Here is a 22116-nt window from a genome sequence, read left to right on the forward strand (position 1 = left end):
TGTATGCACTTTAAAAAGAGCTGAATTTCTTATGGCAAGAGAGTAGATTTGAGGAAAAGAGGGTTCCATACTGAGAGGAGATGAGCAAGCTGTTTCTGGGAAGAACAAAGATGTCTGATGGGCATTTTTTTTCACCTGTTGCTTAGTGCTATTAATATACATTTTCAACAAACATGCCTCCCCCCATATGTGAAATTTTCCATAAAATGCTGTATTGCCTCCAAAGCTCTGTAAAGTTCAAACTAGTTTGAGAGAAATTAGTCAATGGACTGAGGTCTCCTTCAAAACAGACACAGGACAAGAACTGAATGGGTCAACCATATCTGGATTATATTTACGTAACATTTCTGTAAATCTCCTGTGTTTCCAGGATATGGGGACATAATAAATTAGTGAATGATGACCATGATCTCATCCTCTTCTCACTTTATGCACCAAACCCCACATTTGCCTAAGTATCAATATGATTTAGCTTCCCTGGTGGCTCAGACAGTAGAGTCTGCCTGCAATGTGGGAGACCTTGGTTCAATCCCTGGGTTGGGAAGATCCCCTGGAGAAGGAAAAGGCAACCCACTCCAGTATTCTTGCCTGGAGAATCCCATGGACAGTCCATGAGGTCGCAGAGTCAGATGTGACTGAAGCAGCTTAGCAGTAGCAGCAGCATTATAATTTAACAACACATTTATGGAGAATCAGGAATAAAATGTATTGTATAGTATTAATGGCAACAATAGTAGTGATAACAATACCTACGATTTTTACCAATATCTCCTACTTACAAAATTCCAGGCACTGTTTTAAGTTTATAATCTCACTTAATCCTACCTATAGCCCAATATTATGAGTATTCCCATTTTATAGGCTTAGAGGCTTAGAGAGGTTGAGTAACTTGTCCATAGTCCCACAGCTAGTAAGAAAAAGATCAGAGGTTAAGTCTGCTTACATCTACTTTAATAAATCTACTTTTAGTTCTCAACAAAAGTATTTACTGTTATCAAGAGATCCAAAGGTGTACAATGTATAAAACCCCACCACCACCACAATGCTCACAACTTATTTGGGCAGATTAAGCAAATATTCTTTAACAGATAATCCAAAATGGTTCACATTTGAGTCTCAAATTTCATTTTCCAAAATAAAAAATAGAAAGATACTTGAGACAAACATGTTGATTGCCTCACATTCCAAGTTCAGCAAGTATTTTCAATCAAGTGTAATGAGTCTGACCATCTTTAGAGAAAAGGAACTCCAAATTGACAGTGTGCTGAGTAGCACTAAGTAAGCCAAGTAGACTGGTTAGTTTGGTGAACCATGTACATGCAATCCAAAAAGTATTCATAACTACTTCTAAAAAACACTCTCCAGATCTTTAAATAAAATCTACCTTATTTTCTTGGCTGTGTGGTAGCCTTTTAATAAACATCTCACTGGATTTAGAATATTTTTTTTCCCAAATGCCCACAAGAAAGTACTGTATATAGTGTAACATAATTTTTAATTTCCTCTGCTGTTCTGGGCTGAATGACTATGATGCTCAGAATTTCATTTTGAAGTAGTCCTAAATTGTGAGCCAGTCAATTGTGTTTCTACATTATGAAGCTCTCAAGACAAACATCACAATTGTGTTTCTTCTCTTACTAAAATATATCACAGTTTATTCTTGGGAATTATCTAGTTGAGAGGAAATCTCTAAGAATTATGCAGCAGTGACATTAGAGTTGATATTGTTCAAAAAAGGGAAAATTAGAAAGTTTGATTGGGAATTAAATCAAGAATTTCTCTCTGGACAGACTTACAAATTATTGTTATTGTTCAATCACCTAGTCGTGTCTGACTCTTTGTGATCCAAAGGACTGTAGCATGTCAGGCTTCCCTGTCCTTCACTATCTCCTCGAGTTCACCCAAAATCATGTCCATTGAGTTGATTATGCCATCCAACAATCTCATCTTCTGTCATCCCCTTCTCATCCAGCCCTCAATCTTTCCCACCACCAGGGTCTTTTCCAGTGAGTTGGCTTTCTGCATCATGGCCAAAGTATTGGAGCTTTAGCCTCAGCATCAATCCATCCAATGAATATTCAGGGTTAATTTCCTGTAGGATTGACTGGTTTGTTCTCCTTGCTGCCCAAGAGACTCTCAAGAGTCTTCTCCAGCACCACAGTTGGAAAGCATCAACTCTTGAGTGCTCAGCCTTCTTTAAGGTCCAATTCTCACATCTGTACATGACTACTGGAAAAATCATCACTTTGACTATATAATTCTATGTTGGCAAAGTGATAATTAATTTAAATATAGATCATATTGCTATGAGGACAAATAAATTCAAAGTTAAGGTGAACATTAAATATTACTTCAGGATTAAGAGAAAAGCCAGTGATCTGAGATAAAACGATATCTTTGTATTTTGAATTTAAAAACAAACAGTGCCGTCTTGCCCTTGTTCAATCTGAACCAACTTTAACTGCATAATGAAATTTAAATTTCTGTGACAGACATAAGAAAATTCACATTCTTGTGCCTTCTACTTTGTTCCATAAGTGAATATGGCTTTCATCTGAAGAAAACAAAAGTACTTAACATTGAAGGATACAATCTTTTAAATGAAAAGCCTATTGGCTTATGTTAGGTTCCCAATATGTTGGTTTGGCATATCATTAAGTACATGATTAGGAAGGGATTTTTTTAATCCTTTTTTGTGTATGCATTAGGCAAGAATGCCTTCTTTGGAGGCATTATTAGTATAACTTAATTAAGTGTTATACTCTGTGTAATAAAATCAAAAATATGAAATCTATGCAATATATAGAGTGTTATCCTGAATATTACATTGCTTAGTTTTTTATAGAAATAGCAATTCAGTAGTGTTTATCTGTTATTCTATAGAATTATGCTTTTTATCCTTGATTGTAATCTAATTTACTTTAAAAATACACACCTTAATGTGAAAGACATACTCATTATATATGTATACATATATACGTATATGGAGATTAGGACATTTTAAGAATATTTTATGTGCTTATTTTATGTTAACATGAGAACTTTTTGAATTATTTATTTGAAAGAGAATTAGATATTTTGTAAGTTAAACTTTTACTTTAATATACTTCTGAGAAACAGTCTAGTTCTATTTCAGGCTCTTATCCCCACTTTCATCATCATGTTGTGTGTGTGTGTGTGTGTGTGTGTGTGTGTTAGTCTCTCAGTCTTGTCAGACTCTTAGACCCCATGGAATACAGCCTACCAGACTCCTCTGTCCATGGAATTCTCCAGGCAAGAATACTGGAGTGAGTTGCCATTCCCTTCTCCAGCAGATATTCCCAACCCTGGGATCAAACCCCAGTCTCCTGCATTGCAGGCAGATTCTTCACTGTCTGAGCCACCATGGAAACCCTCTCATCATCATACCTTCTCTATTTATTTCTTGCTCCAAAACTGCATCAAATAGCTTTAAATGTAATCTTTGAGCCAATCACAACCGTGTTCTTAGTAAGGTACTTTCTGACTACAATTCTATTGTAAACTAATCTATTTATCCAGAATGATCACCCTTTCTGTTTTTAACTGCACAAATAAAAGTATACCTGCTTTAGATCAGATTTTGTTCCAGGTTCAGGAGATAGAATAGTGTATCAAACATAAAAATCTTGGCTCTCTTGAATTTTGATCTCTAATTGCAATTGTTCCCTTTTAGTTGGTGAAATAAGAAAGCCAAACCTAATCTTCATTCCCAGTTACCAGGCTGGACCTAAACATATGGATCAAAATAAAGAAGATATTAAGCTCTTCAAGGTCATTTTAGGGGCTTCTATTCATTTTGAACATATATAGGACAGGTTATGGGGCTTCCCAGGTGGTGCTAGTGGTAAAGAACACACCTGCCAATGCAGAAGACATAAGAGACGTGGGTTCGATCCCTGAGTCGGGAAGATCCCCTGGAGAAGGGCATGGCCACCCTCTCCAGTATTCTCGCTTGGAGAATCCCATGGACAGAGGAGCCCAGTGGGCTACAGTCCACAGGGTCACACAGAGTCAGACACAACTGAAGAGACTTAGCACAAAAGACGGGTTTAAGAAAACATTTGCTTTATTTGGCTTAGAGACAGCAGACTCCTAGTATGAGTGAGATGAATGGTAAAAGGAACTCAGGGATGCTGACCCATTACTGAAGACTCAGAGTTAAAGTAATTTGGCAGCAGAGAACTAGGTGGCTGGGAACAAAGACCACAGGTAGAAACTGTTGCCAATAACTACAAAGGAGATGTCTCCAGGAACAAAGCAGAAATGTGAGCTGATGGTTCTAGCTCTATGTGATAGCCTCGGAGATTTCAGGAAGGACTGATTCTAATAGTGTAGGAGAAGAGTTAAAGTTCATCATGTTCTGGCCCCTAAAGTATGAAGCTTTACCTTGGGAAACAACCTCTGAGTATATATAGGCATGTGAAGTAAGACAACTATAGCTCTGGAGCCTTAGTACGTGGCACCGCTGTGAGCTGAGGTAGAAGCCTCAGATTCTGAAGTTTTCTCAGTAACAAATCTTGGGAAGCAAGATATCCAACCCATGTCACTTTTATATCAGCCAAGACTCTGAGGTTCTTGCACAACTCAGGAGGTAAGAGGAGACCTCTCCATACAGTAGACTTCCTGCTAATAAGCATGTGTGGAGTGGTGTACTGAAAAAGGAAAATGATTACCAGACTTAGATTTGAGGATACTGAAATAGTACACTCAGGTTGAATAAAATTAATATATAATTATATTTGTCAATTTTTTATATTCTTTATATTTGCCCTTAACATTCAGGATGAGAAAATTTAAACAACAACAAAAAATACTTAAACTCTAAATTTGCAAGAGAATGTCTGAAATTAAATGGAAGAAGGTTTATAACAGCTCTTCTCTCTGACCCTGTAATTATAAACCAAGACCAAAAAAAAAAAAGCAAAAACAAAACAAAGAAGTATGTGCTTCTTCTAGGCTCTATTTGACTTTCTGCTACATTTTACAGCTACTCCCCAACGTGCTATCCTCAGAGGTGATAAAGGAGAGCTGTTTATTATCAGACTTTTCCCATCCTCCATCTTCTTATTCCCTTGGATCCATGTACTTGAAGGCTGTGACTGTGTCTTAACTGAAATGAATCTTATAAGGAATATCTACATTCTATAAGGAAGTTTAAATACAACCACATCAGTTTCACATAGAATGGACAAAACTTTTGCTCCTGAGAATCTCTAAATGTCAGACAGGTAATACTATCTAAAATAACAGACTCTTTAGACCAGCTTTTGTGACCCTGCAGGATCAGGTCCCATCTGCACCCCATCTCACCCTATTCCCCTGCCCAGCTCTGACTTTAAGTACTTTGGACTTCGTTCAGACCTTTATATACATCATGCTGCTTTATGCTCCAAAAACATTCTCGACTTTATCACCTTTGCAAGAAAACGTCTTCCTTCTCCTTTCATAGTTAACTCATTTCAGATCTCAACTCAATTATCACTTCCTACAGTCAACCCCCTATTTCATATATTCATGGTGGAAGAACTTCCTGTTACAGTTTTTACTTTGCATTGTGATTTTATGTCTCACATATTAGAAATGAATAGAATAATAGCAGATTATATAACAACGTATAAGACTGAGTATAACGTGGAATGTCAATAATATTTAATAGTATATAAAAGCTGAGACATCACAGGCTGTAATAAGGATTTACTGCATGAGTAGTAATTTTTTTAACTTTCTATTTTACATGGGAGTATAGCTGATTAACAATGTTGTGATACCTTCAGGTGCCCAGAAAAGTGACTCAGTCATATATACACATGTATCCATTCTAATGCCTGCCCCTCCTCCAAGATTAGAGCTGCTAATATCCCAGTTTTCTTGCTTTTTTTAATGTAATGATAATTAAAACAAGGTAGATATCTAATTAATATTTACTTAGTGACTCACAGGAAAAGGGAACAGCAAACAACTTCAGCAGTTTTGCCTTGAGAACCCCATGAACAGTATGAAAAGGCAAAAAGATATGACACTGAAAGATGAACTGCCCAGGTCATTAGGTGCCCAATATGCTACTGGAGAAGAGCAGAGAAATAGCTCCAGAAGGAATGAAGACATTGAGCCAAAGCAGAAACAACACACAGTTGTGGATGTGTCTGGTGGTGAAAGTAAAGTCCAACACTCTAAACAATATCACATAAGAACCTGAAATGTTAGGTTCATGAATCAAGGTAAATTGGAAGTGGTCAAAGAGGAGATAGCAAGAGTAAACATTAACATTTTAGGAATCAGTGAACTAAAATGGACCAAAATGGGTAAATTTAATTCGCATGACCATTATATCTACTATTGCAGGCAAGAATCCCTTAGAAGAAATAGAGTAGCCCTCATTGTCAACAAGAGTCTGAAATGCAGTACTTGGGTGCAATATAAAAAATGACAGAATGATCTCTGTTCATTTCCAAGGCAAACCATTCAATATCACAGTAATCCAAGTCTATGCCCCAGCCACTAATGCTGAAGAAGCTGAAGTTGAATGGTTTTATGAGACCAACAAGCCCTTTAGAACTAACACCAAAAAGATGTCCTTTTCATTATAGGGGACTGGAATGCAAAAGTAGGAAGTTAAGAGATATCTGGAGTAACAGGCAAGTTTAGCCATGGAGTACAAAATGAAGCAGGTTCAAGGCTAACAGAATTTTGCCAAGAGAACATACTGATCATAGAAAACACCCTCTTCCAACAACACAAGAGATGACTTTATACATGTAGATGGGGAAACAATGGAAAAAGTGGCAGACTTTATATTCTGTGGCTCCAAAATCACTGTAGATGGTGACTTCAGCCACAAAATTGAAAGATGTTTGCTCCTTGGAGGAAAAGCTGTGACAAACCTAGACAGCATTTTAAAAAGCAGAAACATTATTTTGCCAACAAAGGTCTGTCTAGTCAAAGCTGCGGTTTTACCAATAGTCATGTATGGATGTGAGAGTTGGACCATAAAGAAGGTTGAGCACTGAAGAGTTGATGCTTTTGAACTGGTGTTGAAGAAGAAAGACTCTTGAGAATCCCTTGGACAGAAAGGAGATCAAACCAGTTGATCCTAAAGGAAATAAATCCTCAATATTCATTGGAAGTACTGATGCTGAAGCTGAAACTCCAATACTTTGGCATGCTGTAGTCCATGGAGTCGTTAGGAGTGGGACAATACTGAGTGACTGAACAACACCAAGAGTGAATGAATGAATGAGGTGAACATTTCATAACCTGTAATAATATAATCTACTATCACAAAGTCTAATATAAAGTGAATAAATGCAAATTCCTACATTTATATCCATAAAATAAACTACAAAAGTATAGAATGAGGTGCATGAAACTTAAGGGCAGATGATACAAAAGTATATTTCAGTATCTTACTTAATTATAATTTCCCTATGAGTCAACAGTATGACATGTTTCCCTGAAAACAGAATCACTAGGAAGATAGTCCCCAAAATGATAGAAGAGATTTTCCTTTTATACTTCAAACTGATTAGACTGTATCAAGTTAACTGTAGAATACTATCTTTATAGGAATGCAAATAAATTGGAGCATATTCAGAGAAAAGAAATTGCCATGATGAGAGCTGGGAAGCCATTTCAATGTCTGAAAAGAGACATTTTGCACTTGCTTATTCATTCATTCACTCATTTAATTCATTCAATGAATAGATTGAGTATATCACACCAAGCACAAATCTGGGCAGTTGAGTGCATCAGCAAGCAAAGTAGACAATGATCTCTGCCTCATGTATCTTACATTATTTAAGGAATTATAGACAATAAATACATAAATATAATAAAGAATTAAGTCATCTAGTATATTCAGTTCAGTTCAGTTCAGTTCAATCACTCAGTTGTGTCTGACTCTTTTTAACCCCATGGACTGCAGCAAGCCAGGCTTCCCTTTCCATCACCAACTTCTGGAGCTTACTCAAACTCATGTCCATCGAGTAGATGATGCCATCCAACCATCTCATCCTCTGTGGTCCCCTTTTCCTCCCACCCTCAATTTTTTCCAGCATCAGGGTCTTTTCAAATAAGTCAGTTCTTCGCATCAGGTGGCCGAAGTATTGGAGTTTCAGCTTTAGCATCAGTCCTTCCAATGAATATTCAGGACTGATTTCCTTTAAGATTGACTGGTGTGAGCTCCTTGCAGTCCAAGGGACTCTCAAGAGTCTTCTCCAACACAACAGTTCAAAAGCATTGATTCTTCAGCACTCAGCTTTCTTTATAGTCCTACTCTCACATCCATACATGACTACTGGAAAAACCATAGCTTTGACTAGAAGGACTTTGTCAGCAAAGTAATGTCTCTGCTTTTTAATATGCTGTCTGGTTTGGTCACAGCTTTTCTTCCAAGGAGCAAAGGTCTTTTAATTTCATGGCGGCAGTCACCATCTACAGTGATTCTGGAGCCCCCCAAAATAAAGTCTTGTACTGTTTGCATTGTTTACCCATCTATTTGCCATGAAGTGATGGGACTGGATACCCAATACCATGGTCTTAGTATATTAGAAGGTGATAAGCACTCTGAGGGAAAACATTAAATGACTAAAGGAAATCTGGACTGCTACGGTGGAAAGAAAATGAGTGATAGGAAAATTAATACTGTGATGAGAGTTGGCCTTGTTGAGAAATTATATTTGACCAAAAAATGGAAGGAAATAAGGGAACCAACCAAATGAATACCTGGGGGAAAATATTTGAGGCAGAGAAAACACTCAAGTGAATGCCCTACCTTAAGATGAAGATTACCTGGCTTCTTGGAGGAGCAATAACAACATCAGTGTGGCTAAGACAGAGGGAGTCAGTCCAAGAGTATAGGAAAGTCTTGCCTGAGAAGTAGCAGGAAGCCAGATCATGGCAGGATCATGGTGTTTACTTTAACACAAGGAGCCAAATGAGACTGGACTGAAATCTGTATGTTAAAATGAACCAAATTGTAGAAATTGACAAAATTTAACTCTGTTTTAATATTATTACTAAGAATCATAAAAAATAGAATGGATTATTTTATCATGGACAAAATTACTTGTTTAGTTCACAACTCGAAATGTATTGTGAATGTATATGTTTTAATTCATGTCCATTCTATTGACGGAAAAATTGAGGCAGAAGACAAGATACAGAAGTGATCAGAGAGTTCAAGATCTCATAAATCCTATTTCCATTTTCATTTTGTCACATTCTAATGCAGATGGTTTCTCATGGTTCACCAGAACTTAAGGGAAAGCCCCCAGATAAAATAATTTTAGTGCAGCTCTCACGATTTAAATAATATATAATGATGTTTTAAAATATAATATTAAAATATATATCATAGGCTAACACATAAGCATAAATAAAGTATACATGTACCTATAAAATATAAATATATAAATATTCAATACTGTAAAGAATCATTAATTCATAATGTAATACTTCAAACATTCTATTACAAACATTGTGAATGTATATCTTTCAAAACAACACAATTTACATCTCTTCATTTTTATCATCCTATAGCATTTCCTGTTATATAAGAAAATAGTAAGATTTCCAGGGCATATATTCCTTCCTCATCCAGGGGATTTTAAAAAAATGAGATCTAAAAAATTTATCTTTTAAAAAATGTGTTAAATTATTTTTAAGTGCTACAGAATTTGGGTTGTTTTTTTTTAATTTGAAAATAGCTAGAGGAACTTAAGTTGACAAGAATTATACCTCTGTATACTATTCTATTGATGCTTTTAAAAAATAAAACTACTCTGTTTATTTAAGCAGTGCATCCATCCTGCAAATCCTTTTTGAGGGCAACAATATATAAAGAAACACACACACACACTACCCCTTCCTAAGAATATTTCCATTACTCCTCAGACGTCACCAAATAGCAAATCTAAATGATTAGGCTAACTCCTCCAGCTCACTAGTTAATTTAGGAAGCGAATTGAGGTCTTCAGAGTGAAGTAAGTGGACAGATTGAAGAACTAGGAGGGGGGTAATGTTTTCTGGAAGTAGCTCTTAGAAATCCTGTTCACAGCCTGGAACTGCATAAATTTTCTCTGCATATGTTATTGCTACCTTGGGGGCCATGATAGCATATGCATTTTGGTTTTAAAAAAATAGATATATGTACATGAATATGTGTGTTTAATGCATAAATATTATGATGACTTCTCTTTCATGGGACTATGTAGTCCCTTCAGACTGTTCTATAGCATGTATGGTAAATAAACAGTAATCCATTGAGAATGCATATATTTTTTGAGAAAACACAAGGTAGGGGTGAAAAGGGGCTGAGTATTATTGCCCAATTTAGAATATCTCAGAAGTGAAAAATTATGAAGCAAAATAAACTCAGCAAGACAATACAGACATTTGGTGGTAACACTGACTCCAGCAGAAGAATCAATATGAATATATAAACTGGAATACAGAATCTTCAGAAAGCAAGAAAATCATACTTATGCATTAGAAAAATTTAAAAAGCAAACTAACATATTCTTAAAATGCATTATGTAGTATGATTAGGAAAATATAACTGCTGGTCAGGTGACTTTAATAAAATCAGTAAATTTAGTTTCTTAAACACCTGTGGGTTATTATTATGAAAAAAATGTTAATATCTGAATATAAATTCAGCTCTTGCTGTGTTTTGTTTTTCAGAGAAGGTATATGTTCAGTGTATTTAGTCTTACTATTCTTTGTATATGTGGTAGAACAGGATGATAAAAGCAAATGATTGTAACATATTTGGTTTCCCAGTAAGTTCTCTCAAACACAGACTGACAAATCTAATATGAATCCCCAGAAATTCAGTTACTTCTAAGCTTCAGTATTCTGGAATACATAAAATAAATATATGATCAATGAAATGAAATATGACAAAATGTTTCATATTGATGTTTTCTTCTTTCAAAAAAATGCCTTTTTGGTTAATGCCCCAAGTCACTTTTTCCATACATTTTCTTTTTCACAATGTATAGATTTCCTAGTTCTGATCTCAAGTTCAGGGAGCCTGGGGAGAAGTGGGAGATTTCTTCAAACCAGGGCTGTTCCTCAGCCTTTCACATGAGAAAATTGTTAGGAGCATTAAAGTATTTCTGACTATGCTGCATTCCTTTGTTCAGAGTGAGTTTTGGGAACACATCCTTTTCTCATTATATTTCCATAAAATATATTTGATCTATTCTATTCTTAGAATACCTCTGATGTGGTCTGTGAGTGGAGCACAGTATAAAAATATTTCTTTTTTATATGAGACAAAATGTTTCCATTTCTTAGACACATAAAAAAAAATCCAGCTATATAGCACTCTAAGAAAGTAAAACTTGTTCAATACATTTTCATAGTGCTCAAAGCAGACCACAGAGGCTCCCTCTTCCTCTATTGTAGTTCAGAACCTCACCCAAGGCACAGAGCCCTCTGCAGAACAAAAGGAAATCAGGAAGAAAAAAGGGAGCCAGGAGGACTGGGAAAGATCTTGGATAATTCAGCTAAGAAAGCAAGTTTATATTTAGAAGAAATAAAAGAAGTTAACCCTCTTTCTCTAAGACTAAATGAGTTTGGCTAAATTTGTACTGGGAACTAAAACATCATCAAAAATTTTAATAGTTTAATGTGAATAGTTAACATTTCCTACTGGTGAATGTTGAAATGTTTGCTTAATTAATTCAATTTAGAAACCACTAGCAGCCAAACAAGTCTTTCTTGCAGTTTTCTACCACACACCCAGGGTACACAGCACCAGGCCACACATCTTCAACCTCACCTAGTTGACCTGTTGATTATTCCATCAGCAAACAATTTTTTGAAAACATTTTTCTGCAGAATACCTGTCTTCGGCATTCCCTTGTAAGAGAACAACTACTTCAATCTAGTTTTGTCAGGGACAGTTTAAACTAGAAGTTATCCCTGAAGGACTGCCACCCACAAACTCAGTCCAAAACTAAAGACATAGAAGAAATCGACCACTCATTCTCTTTGATAGCTCATGTTATTGCAGATTTATAATTTTCTTGGTTAATATAATAAGCTCTACAAGGGCAAGAATTTGGTCTCTCTTACCACAGTGTCTAACAAATCTAGAACTGTTCATGATACACAGCAGTTACTCAATAAATATTTTCCAAAATCATGAATAAGTGAATGAGTTGGGAAGCTGGACTGCATTCTGTACTCCATTTAGTGCTAAAAAGGAAATATACAAAGTGACAATAATTGACCCAGTTAAACTGAGAACTTGCTGATTGTCCAAGAAGACCTTATCCTTCCCAGATGAGATAGTTGACTAAATATCTGGGAAACAATTGCTCCTTGCAAAAGATATTATCATAGTTACAGACATGTCTGAATTCTTTTTATAAGAGATAAGTGCAATGTTTCAAAAATTCTAAATATTTCTGTACTGGAGTGAAACACTGAATAGTGCTGCATCCGTAAGCTTTCATACAGCCCCCAATGTTAAATCCCCCTGCAGATTTAGCACTAGAAGTATTATTGCTATTGATATTGAACCAAAGTAAGCAGACATATGTATAATCAGTTTTGCTGTAAAGCGTTATATGCAAAAATCATGCAATAAAAAGCACCAGGACTTATGCAGGAAATGATTTGGGGATATAACACTCAAAAACTTTGTCAGTGATTCATTTAAAAAAAAGAAATCTGATAAAAATGGTAGCATAGTTTTACGTATGATAAATGGGTAAAAAATATGGAAATATTTCAGTAAATGTCACTTTATCTTGTAAAAGACCTGAACATTGCTTATGCTGGTGACCTCAGAAGAGTTTAGCTCATGTCTTACGATGAAGTGGGGAAAGGAGAGCTACAAGAAATTAGACAGATAGTTGTAGTGTGAGGTGTAGAAGGGTGTGGCTCATAACATATGAGATATGAACATGATAGATGGTGAATACTTGAGATATGTGCATGTGTGTATTTTATCTCCAAGAACCTCAGTTCCACAGTGTGCAGTTTTCAATGTTCATTCACCTTGTGTTTCTCATAGACAAAATTGTGCAAAAGGAAGTTCAAAATTTGCATTATGCAAATTGTTCTCTAATATATTAATCATGTTGGAACAAATTCATGTTTTCAAAATGAGTGTTATAGCAGAAATCCTTCTATCATCTTCCAACAGAATGAAAGAAACGACAACGTAAATCTCAGTCTAGTCAACATAGGACCATGCTAGCACAGTTTGCATTTGACTCTTGCACTCTAAATAAATGCTTTATCTACATTTTAAACTTCTTAAGAGCATCAGATATTTAATAGCATATCCAGTAGTTCTTTCTCCTGCTGCTTTTAACATAATAGGATTCAATAAATATTATTTGGTAAAAAAACAAAAGAATCATTACAATATTATACTGCTCCAAGTATGTAGTCTTTAACTGCTTAGATAGAAGGGATAAAGGATAGAAATTGCAGTATAAGAAAAAGACAATGTAAGGTCATTGTGGTTTTAAATGGAGTTTGGCACTTGAGACTGCAAAAGTGATGTGCTCCCATATGCGTCTAATAAATTATACCACAGCTACACTCATCCAATAAAATAGGTGATGTTAAATTTCTATGATCCTACATAATATTGAAACTTACTAAATTATAATTTTGAATTTCTCTTAAAAACTGAGCAATTCTGCCCAATATTTTTGCTTTTCTGCTGGCTATAAGTTAAATGGAATATAGGTTTTGATAGAGTTTCATTGGTTATTTTGACTATTTAAGGACAGATCAGCAGTGGTCTACAAAAGAATTAACTGTTATATTGAATACCACCAATATGTGAATCACCGTTCAAAACTATACCCAGTATACTGTTTCAAAATCTGCTCCTCCTTTTATATTATCTATTTTGGTTAACTGTTTAATTACCAAATAAAATCTTAGTTCCTGTATTGATATTTGTTGGCTATATGTAGCTGTTGCTTAAACAACAAATTTCCGTCTTCCATAAGTTCTGTGCAAGTCAACTGAGGTCACTGTTCTGCTTTGTCATTATCCTCACTCCAAGACTGAAGATAATAGAGTCACCACTATATGGAATATTGCTGGTCACAATGACAAAGTAAAGTCATGCCTCTTAAAGTTTTTGCCCAGGAACAACACTTGTCTGCTAACATTTCATTGGTGAAAACAGATCATATGGACACTCTAGTTCCAAATTGGAAGGGAATTTACTCTTCTGCTGTGGGCTGTGAAGGTGAGAATGCTAAATTATTTGGCAAAGTCATAGTAACATTTATAAACTTAAAGTCCTTTGTCTTTATTAAATTCTATGGTTATTTTAAAAAGAGCTCTTTGCACATAATATATGAGATTTTTGAAATTAGCTAATTTAATTTGGAAATATTTCTAATATGCAATAGATAGTAGAAATGACTATATCTTATCCTTCAAAGATCCATTATGAATCACAGTAAAAATTTCAAGAGATTAAAACCTGACATAAACTAACCAACCAAGATTTTAATGGTTCAAAGTGAAGAAAGGATTTTTTTGTTTTGGTGTTGAATGCTATTTAGATAATACAAAAACACATGACCTAAATTATTTTAGTGGTCATAGGAATTGTGCAGAATAAAAGAAAATAAATCTGTTTAAAAACTTGCAAATGTTAGGAAAGTTTTATAATCATTAAATAGCTAAGGTCTGATGCTAACAGAAAAACCCTGTATGATCTCCATTACCGTGTCCTCATTCTAAATGTACAAGCTCACATGTCAGCCATGGACTTGCCACGCCTGGTTAGATTTGTCTCCTTCAGTTACCACTCAGTTACTAACATAACCAGGCTCAGCCCCTCCTCCCCAGCATGGCTTGGCTGTCCCATGAAAAAGTGATCTGGTTTGTTTAAACAGAATATTTTCTTACTGTTCTCTCTGTTATTATATATCATAGCAGAGAGTTTTGAGTTAATATACCAGCATTTCACCACTGCCCACATGTCAAAATAGGTCATAGAACCTTCAAGGGAACATCAAATCAAAAGATGAGTAATATCACCATAGTTTGTGCCATACATTTTGGAGTAGGACCACTTTGCCTTTTGGTTCACTGCCAATATATTCTGCCTTCCATTAGTCTACTATTCTTGGAATATTGATCTTTTCACTTGAACTTGATTAAAAACCTCTTTAGCCCAGAGACCAAGCTGTGCACTTGCTTTGCATCAACCACCATACCTAATGTAGTACTGAGCACATAGTCCCCTGGATCTTCTTTTTCCTGGTGACATCTATTTAAAATGCAGGGAAGACAGAGGACTTATATTTCTTCATTACTTCACTCAAAAAAAAATTTTTTGAACAGTTACCACACAGCCTGGACTTTATAAAATTTGGGTAAACAACTGAATACAAACTACAAACCTCATAGCAGTAGTTCTCAATCAGGGTCACTTTTGCCTCCTAGGGGATAGTTGGCAATGTCTGGATATTGTTTCAATTGTCACAATTGAGGCAGGCATGTTGCTGACAATGTAGAGGGCAGAGGTGAAGCATGCTGCTAAACATTTTATAATGCAAAGGACAGACCCCACAACAAAGAATTATCCAGCCCCAAATGGCAATTTGCCCAAGTTGAGATCCTGCCTTATAGTTTAAAGGGTAATGTATAGTGTAATGCTTTTCAGAGAATGAAAAACAATTTTAATACAAACTTGCTAATGATTATGTCTTTTACCCCCACTATTCTCAAGGAGGATGATTTCAATTTTTGCATCTCATTAGACAATGTAACATTGATAATGATGTTAGCTTTAGATGCTGGCACATGACAAAAACTGTATAAAGGAATTACTAACATTTTTTATCAAGAAGACTTTAGTAGATGGAGATATAAACAGTTGTTTCCTTTATTTTCTTAGAGTAGAAGTAGCATTTTCCTCATTAACAGAAATAAAGAAGATAATAGTAGATAAGGTTAAGTTTAGAAAAGCTATACTTATGCTCCATATTTCTGAAACCCTGATAACTACATGGGCTACTCTACAGCTTGAGATCTAGTTAGTTAAGATTACCTAAGACTCAAATTCTTTTTATTCAAGGGTTTTGAGTAGAGAAATAATGTCCAATTATTTCTTATATAATAATACATATGTAATACAATAATAAAATTTCAAGTAAATGAGAAATTTCCATTTAATATACAAGGATTTTTTAATCAGATAAAGATGAATCATAATAGTGCAGAACCATTTGAATTTTGAAACCTAACTTTCTTGCTAGTACTCCAAAGGTCAATTTCAAAAAGCTGTGTTGAATCACTTAATGCAAATTTTCATTTGTTTAACAGTAAAATCTTCACTATTAGAGGGATGGCCCAGAGTTGGGGAACCAACTGGGCATGACCTAATTGTATCTAACCCAACTGTGAAACTGCCAAAAAGCAATGCCCCTTCATTTCTATTATTGCAAAACTTCAATAAAGTGTTAACTCTCTATGCCCATCAGACCTGCAAAGAATTAGAATAGTAAAAAGTATTAAATACACTCATCACACCCATTACCCACATAAAAGCTTCTAGGAAACCTACTGATCTTTGTATGTTAGTGTCCATTTCTGTCTGTCTCTGTCTTCTTTGTGTGTGTGTATGAGTCTGTGTGTGTGTGCTCATGTGTGTGTGTCTTGGAGATGCAAGGTATATTCTTCTACTTGTATCTTTTTCTTTTCTACCTTACCTACATTAGAATTGTAAAACACCTCATCTCTGTCTCTATATTTGTTAATCTGTTATTGCATTTTACCATGAGTCTTTTTGTTGTTGTTGTATAGCTATGTCTCTTTCACTCGATTGACCATTCTTCAAAATGAAACAGATGTTTTCCTTATTTTAGTAATTGAATTATTTTACATTTCATTTAAAATTTCCATGCGTTCATCCACTTAATCATTTAACATATAATTATTAAATACCTATTGTATTCCTGGTTTATTTTGGCATTAGGAATATGACAATTAACCAAAAAAAAAAAAATAGATTTTCCACACCCTCACTATACTTTAGAGTCTTTGGAGAAGATAGACAAGTAACCTGGCAATGGTATTTCATATGATAAATTCTTGAGAGCAGAAGTGGAGTTCCACCAGAACATATAGAAGACGCAACTAGGTCAGTCTTAAAGGGGTTGAAACTTGAGGAAAACATGCCAAAGGTTTTGAAATCTAGACTTAAATAAGAGGAATTGACCTAAATTACCTTTCTGGGCAGTAAAAGAAGAATAGCTATTCCAAGTGGTAGAAACAGCAGCCAAATAGTGACATGATCAGATGTGTATTTTTAAAATATCACTCACTTTTTCATACAATACTACAGTGGAAACAGGATTGTAAGCAAAGGGACCAGTCAGGAGATTGTTGCAAATGTCCCTTCAAGAGGTGAAGTCGGCTTGCAGTAGAAAAGAGACAGAAGAAATTGAAAGATTATTGTCAGAGATGAGGATAGGAGAACTAGGGCTGATGCCATGGCTCTGACCTGGTCAGTTAGGAAACGATGATGCCATTCCTTGAGCTGGAGAGTAGAGCAGAAGAAGGTTGAGGGGCAGGACCTGGAAAAAAAAAAAAAAAGGATAAGTTCAATTTAAACCACATTCTATATAAGTTACCTAGCAGACATCCTCATGGAGGGACCAGAGGAGAAGCTGGCTACATAGTCTGAAACGCAGAAGAATCAAGTACAATAGTTAGACTTTGGAGGTGAGTTTTTTTCTTAATGAATGAATACATAGTACATATATTAAGTTAATTACTTCCAATATAGATGAAGAAGTAAAGAACCTCTCATCCAGTCCTTGATATGTATCATCAGAAGCTTTGGACAATTTTGTCTTATCACTGTACACTTGTGTTCCTTATTAGTGTCTTTGTCAAAAGATCAAACTAAAATATTTTATTAATCTCTTAGATTTGTGTAGTCCTTCACAGTTCACTGCAGTTCTGTCCCATACAATTCTGGACAAAGTCTCAAGTCTGTGAGCTGGCATTAGAGAAGCAGCCTAGGGCCAGGAAACCAGGATAGAACCACAGACCAGGAGTTCTAATGAGGTTGCTGCAAGTATTTATTCTGGGGTCACAGCCAGTGTTCAGAACCAGAAGTCACAGAGTTAACCAAGCCAAGGCCCAATATCCAAGCCAAGAGTCAGAGCCAAGGCCATGGGCAGAGCCAAGAAGCAGTCACAGGATTAGCACATTAGAACAAGCCCCAGAACTGCTGTTGAACCCATAGTCCTCCCTTAGGCCCTGTGTCCTTTGGAGGCATTCTCTCTCCACACTGGCACTCTCAAAGGAAAGCAAGAGGTGGGAAAGGGCAGCTGAGGATTCCCCTGCCTTTATGGGAACTTTGTTTTGGATGGCACACCCACTACTCGATGACATACCTCAATCACATTCTGCACTTTCTTTTAAGACAGGTGAGGTTATTTTTTAAAAATCGACTTTGAGTATTATTTACGAATCTATTAATCCCCCTGAATGTAAACATCCATTTTTTACATTAAATTAAAATCAATGAGGAAAAAAAATCCAATGATTCCAAATTCAATTGAATTTTTATCAAAGAATCTTAAAAACAGAAAATTCCAATTTCTATTTTTAATTCTTTCTTATGACATCCTATGATAGATCCTCCTTCACTCATCCTCTCTTATGGAACTTCAGTCATAACCCCTAGATTATTTTCTTTTCTCCTTTTCGATTCTGATGGAGACATAACACCCTAATATCCACCCAGATTAAGATAAAAAAAATAACTAAACTTTTACTAAACCTGTATTCTTAGAAATGTAGAAAATATATTAGTCTTTTTTAAATATAATTTTGAATTGATAATAGAATCATATGAATCAATAATTTTAAAAGTGCATTTAAAAAGTATACAGTGAAGCTTTCTTTCCCAGATCAGTCCCTCCTGTATTTCGGTTGCACACCACTGCCCACAAAGGTGATTGTTGTCATTAACTTTTTTGCTATCCCTTCAGAACTTGGTAGAAGTACAAACAGATATATGTTCCCATTTCTTCCTTTTCTAAGCAAAACATAGCACCGTATTGCTCTGAACTTTGCTTTTTTTCATATAAGTCTGTACGGATATTTCTCATTTCTCTTTTGAGTTGTAAAGCATTCTATTATAAGATGTCTTTTAGGTTCTTTAACCAGTCTTTTGTTCAAAATTGTTTACACAGACGCTTAGGTCATTCCTTTACTATTACAACATAGTGATAAATAATCTATATGGACATGAGTTTGAGCAAACTCAGGGAGATAATGAAGGACAGGGAAGCCTGAAGTGCTGCAGTTTATGAGATTGCAGAGCCAGACATGACTTGGCAGCTTAACAACAATAATCTATTTATATATCATTTTGAATACATGCAAGCACATCCACAGGACAAATTGCCAGAATTGAATTTGATCAATTAGGAGATATTTGCATTATTAATTTTAATAGATACTACTAAATAGCCTGCCACAGTTTCATACCCACTTTCCCACAACCTCACTAGCAGGTACTTTCAAAAACTTAAATTTTGCCAATACCCAAATAAAAATCTATGGTTCTCAACATAGTTTAATTAATTTTTCTCTTATTGTGGGTGTTATTGAGCATCTTGTCATATACTTAAAAGGCCAAAGATGTGTTTCCTTTTCATGATATTTATGTATATTCTCATAAGTTGTTGCTATTTTTTAATCATCAATATCTAGAATAACTTTATGACACTAGTCCCTTTCCTACAATGTGAGTTTGTGAGTACTTTTCCAAGCGTTTTCTTTATCATTTGACTTTCACATATTGTTCTTGGCCGTGTACAATTTTTAAATGTTTATGTGTCAATTTATTCATTTGTATTTGGCTTCTACATTATCAAAAATATAAAACATACTGGTATCTCAACATGATAAAAATATATCTCTCTTTTCCCAATCTAGTATCATAATAATTTGGAATATACCAGATGTAGGAGCAAAATAGGAATATTTAATATCATCATTATGACTAATGTTTTCTGAATGGTACTGACACACAGAAATGAAAAAGAAAATAAAAATTGAGGCAAAAACATACCTAGATACAACCCCCAAATTTTGCAGGACTCATATGACGAAATCTTATAAATGCTACTGAAGAACAAAAGGGAATTGTTAAGCTATTGAAAAACATACCATTACCTTGGACTAGAAGACCCAACATCATAAAAACATCAATTTCCCATAGGTTCAGTTCAGTTCAGTTCAGTTCAGTTGCTCAGTCGTGTCCGACTCTTTGCAACCCCATGAATGGCAGCACACCAGGCCTCTCTGTCCATCACCAACTCCTGGAGTTTACTCAAACTCATATCCATCCAGTCGGTGATGCCATCCAGCCATCCCATCCTGTCATCCCCTTCTCCTCCGGCCCCCAATCCCTCCCGGCATCAGAGTCTTTTCCATGAGTCAACTCTTTGCATAAGGTGGCAGGCATTCATTTTACATACAATCCTCCCCAAAATAAGTGACTGGGTTTTTCTGTGTGTGTGTTTGTTTTGTTTTCTAGTTTTGCTTTAAAAACTAGCCAAGATAAATATAAAATCCAAATAGAAAAACAAATACATAAGAATATCCAGGAAAACCCTGATTCAGAAGAGCAATAAAGGTAAATTAGTTCTAGAATATATTAAAATATATCATAAATTCTCACTAATTAAATTAGTATGTTAGTATCAAAGAGACTAATAGAAAATTATAATAAATCCAAAAGTAGATCCAATATATAAAGAAATGTAGTTTATGATAAAGATGGTATCTCAAGTCAATAGGTAAAGATGAATTACTCCATTAATGCTGCAGGGATACCTGGATAATCATCTAAAACAAAATGTTGGATCCATATTTCATATATTCCAAGCACCATGTAAATTCAAAATGAATCAATATTAGAAAAGAGAGAGAAGCAAGGAAAAAGGAAAGAAAAGAGAGAAAGGAAGGAAGGGAGAAAGGAAGGGAAGGAAGGAGGGAAGCAGGACTAAAGCCCTAAATTGCATTGTAGGTGAAACTTGAAATGAGGCCAACTTCTAACTATAAGGCAAATATATTTTTTAGTATTTTTTATATTTGTATAATTTTAAAATCTTGCAAATTTTTTCTTGGATAACAAAATAACAGCCTGTGTCAAACCTCAAGCAGAGATTTTTGAGAAAAAAATGAGTAATCTCTTCTCTTTAAAGCAAAATGATATGCATGAGAATATCAGAGGGCTATAAACACAGAGAGGGAATGGGATTTTAAAAGGCCTCTGGTTGAAATATGTATTTTTTTTTTTTAATTCTGAGCAATCTTTCAAGTATGTTAAGCCCTTGTATATTTTTTAAAAGAACATGGATTATAATGATTTATAGCTAGAAGACACAGGTTTGAGTTCCTTTTCTCTTACCAACCTTGTCTTTAGGGAAATTTCTTTATTTTTCTAAAATTCAGTTTTCTAATCAACAAATGAAATTAGTGATAAAATTCTTGTCAAAGTCACCAAGTTACTGTTTTGATCAAATAATCTATTCTGAAAATACTTCATAGTCTATAAAAACTAATTCATAATCTGTAAAAACTATATAAATGTTCATTGTTACTTAATATGTTATATATTTAAGCAAACAGATATATATTTATTTCAAAATAAGAAATTCAGATTAATTAAGCATACAAAGATATTCTATACAACATCCTAGCAGTCTTGGGGTTTACAGAGTAGAAGTTAAAGTAAGTTTATTACTGTCTATGAAACTCCACTTTATTGATCTGAACATCATAATTTAAAATCAAACTAGATGATATGTGGGAAAATCACTATTCCAAATGGTATATTGGTGGATAGAAGCGTCAGCAGGTCAACAGGTACCATGAGGTATTGAAACGAAGCCAAACCCCTGATGGCCATCCACTGAAGCCAGTCTACATAGACAGGCACACAATACAGAGTCTTGGCAGGAGCACCTGAGCTACAAAAGAAGCAAAGAAGGGAGGCCTCTCTCTCCTCATTCTGGACCATCACCCCTGTGTGCAAGCCTCTCCTTCAGGAGCTTGCAAGAGGTCATACTA

The sequence above is a fragment of the Capricornis sumatraensis genome, chromosome 3 (genome assembly GCF_032405125.1).
Source record: "Capricornis sumatraensis isolate serow.1 chromosome 3, serow.2, whole genome shotgun sequence".
Lineage (NCBI taxonomy): Eukaryota > Metazoa > Chordata > Mammalia > Artiodactyla > Bovidae > Capricornis > Capricornis sumatraensis.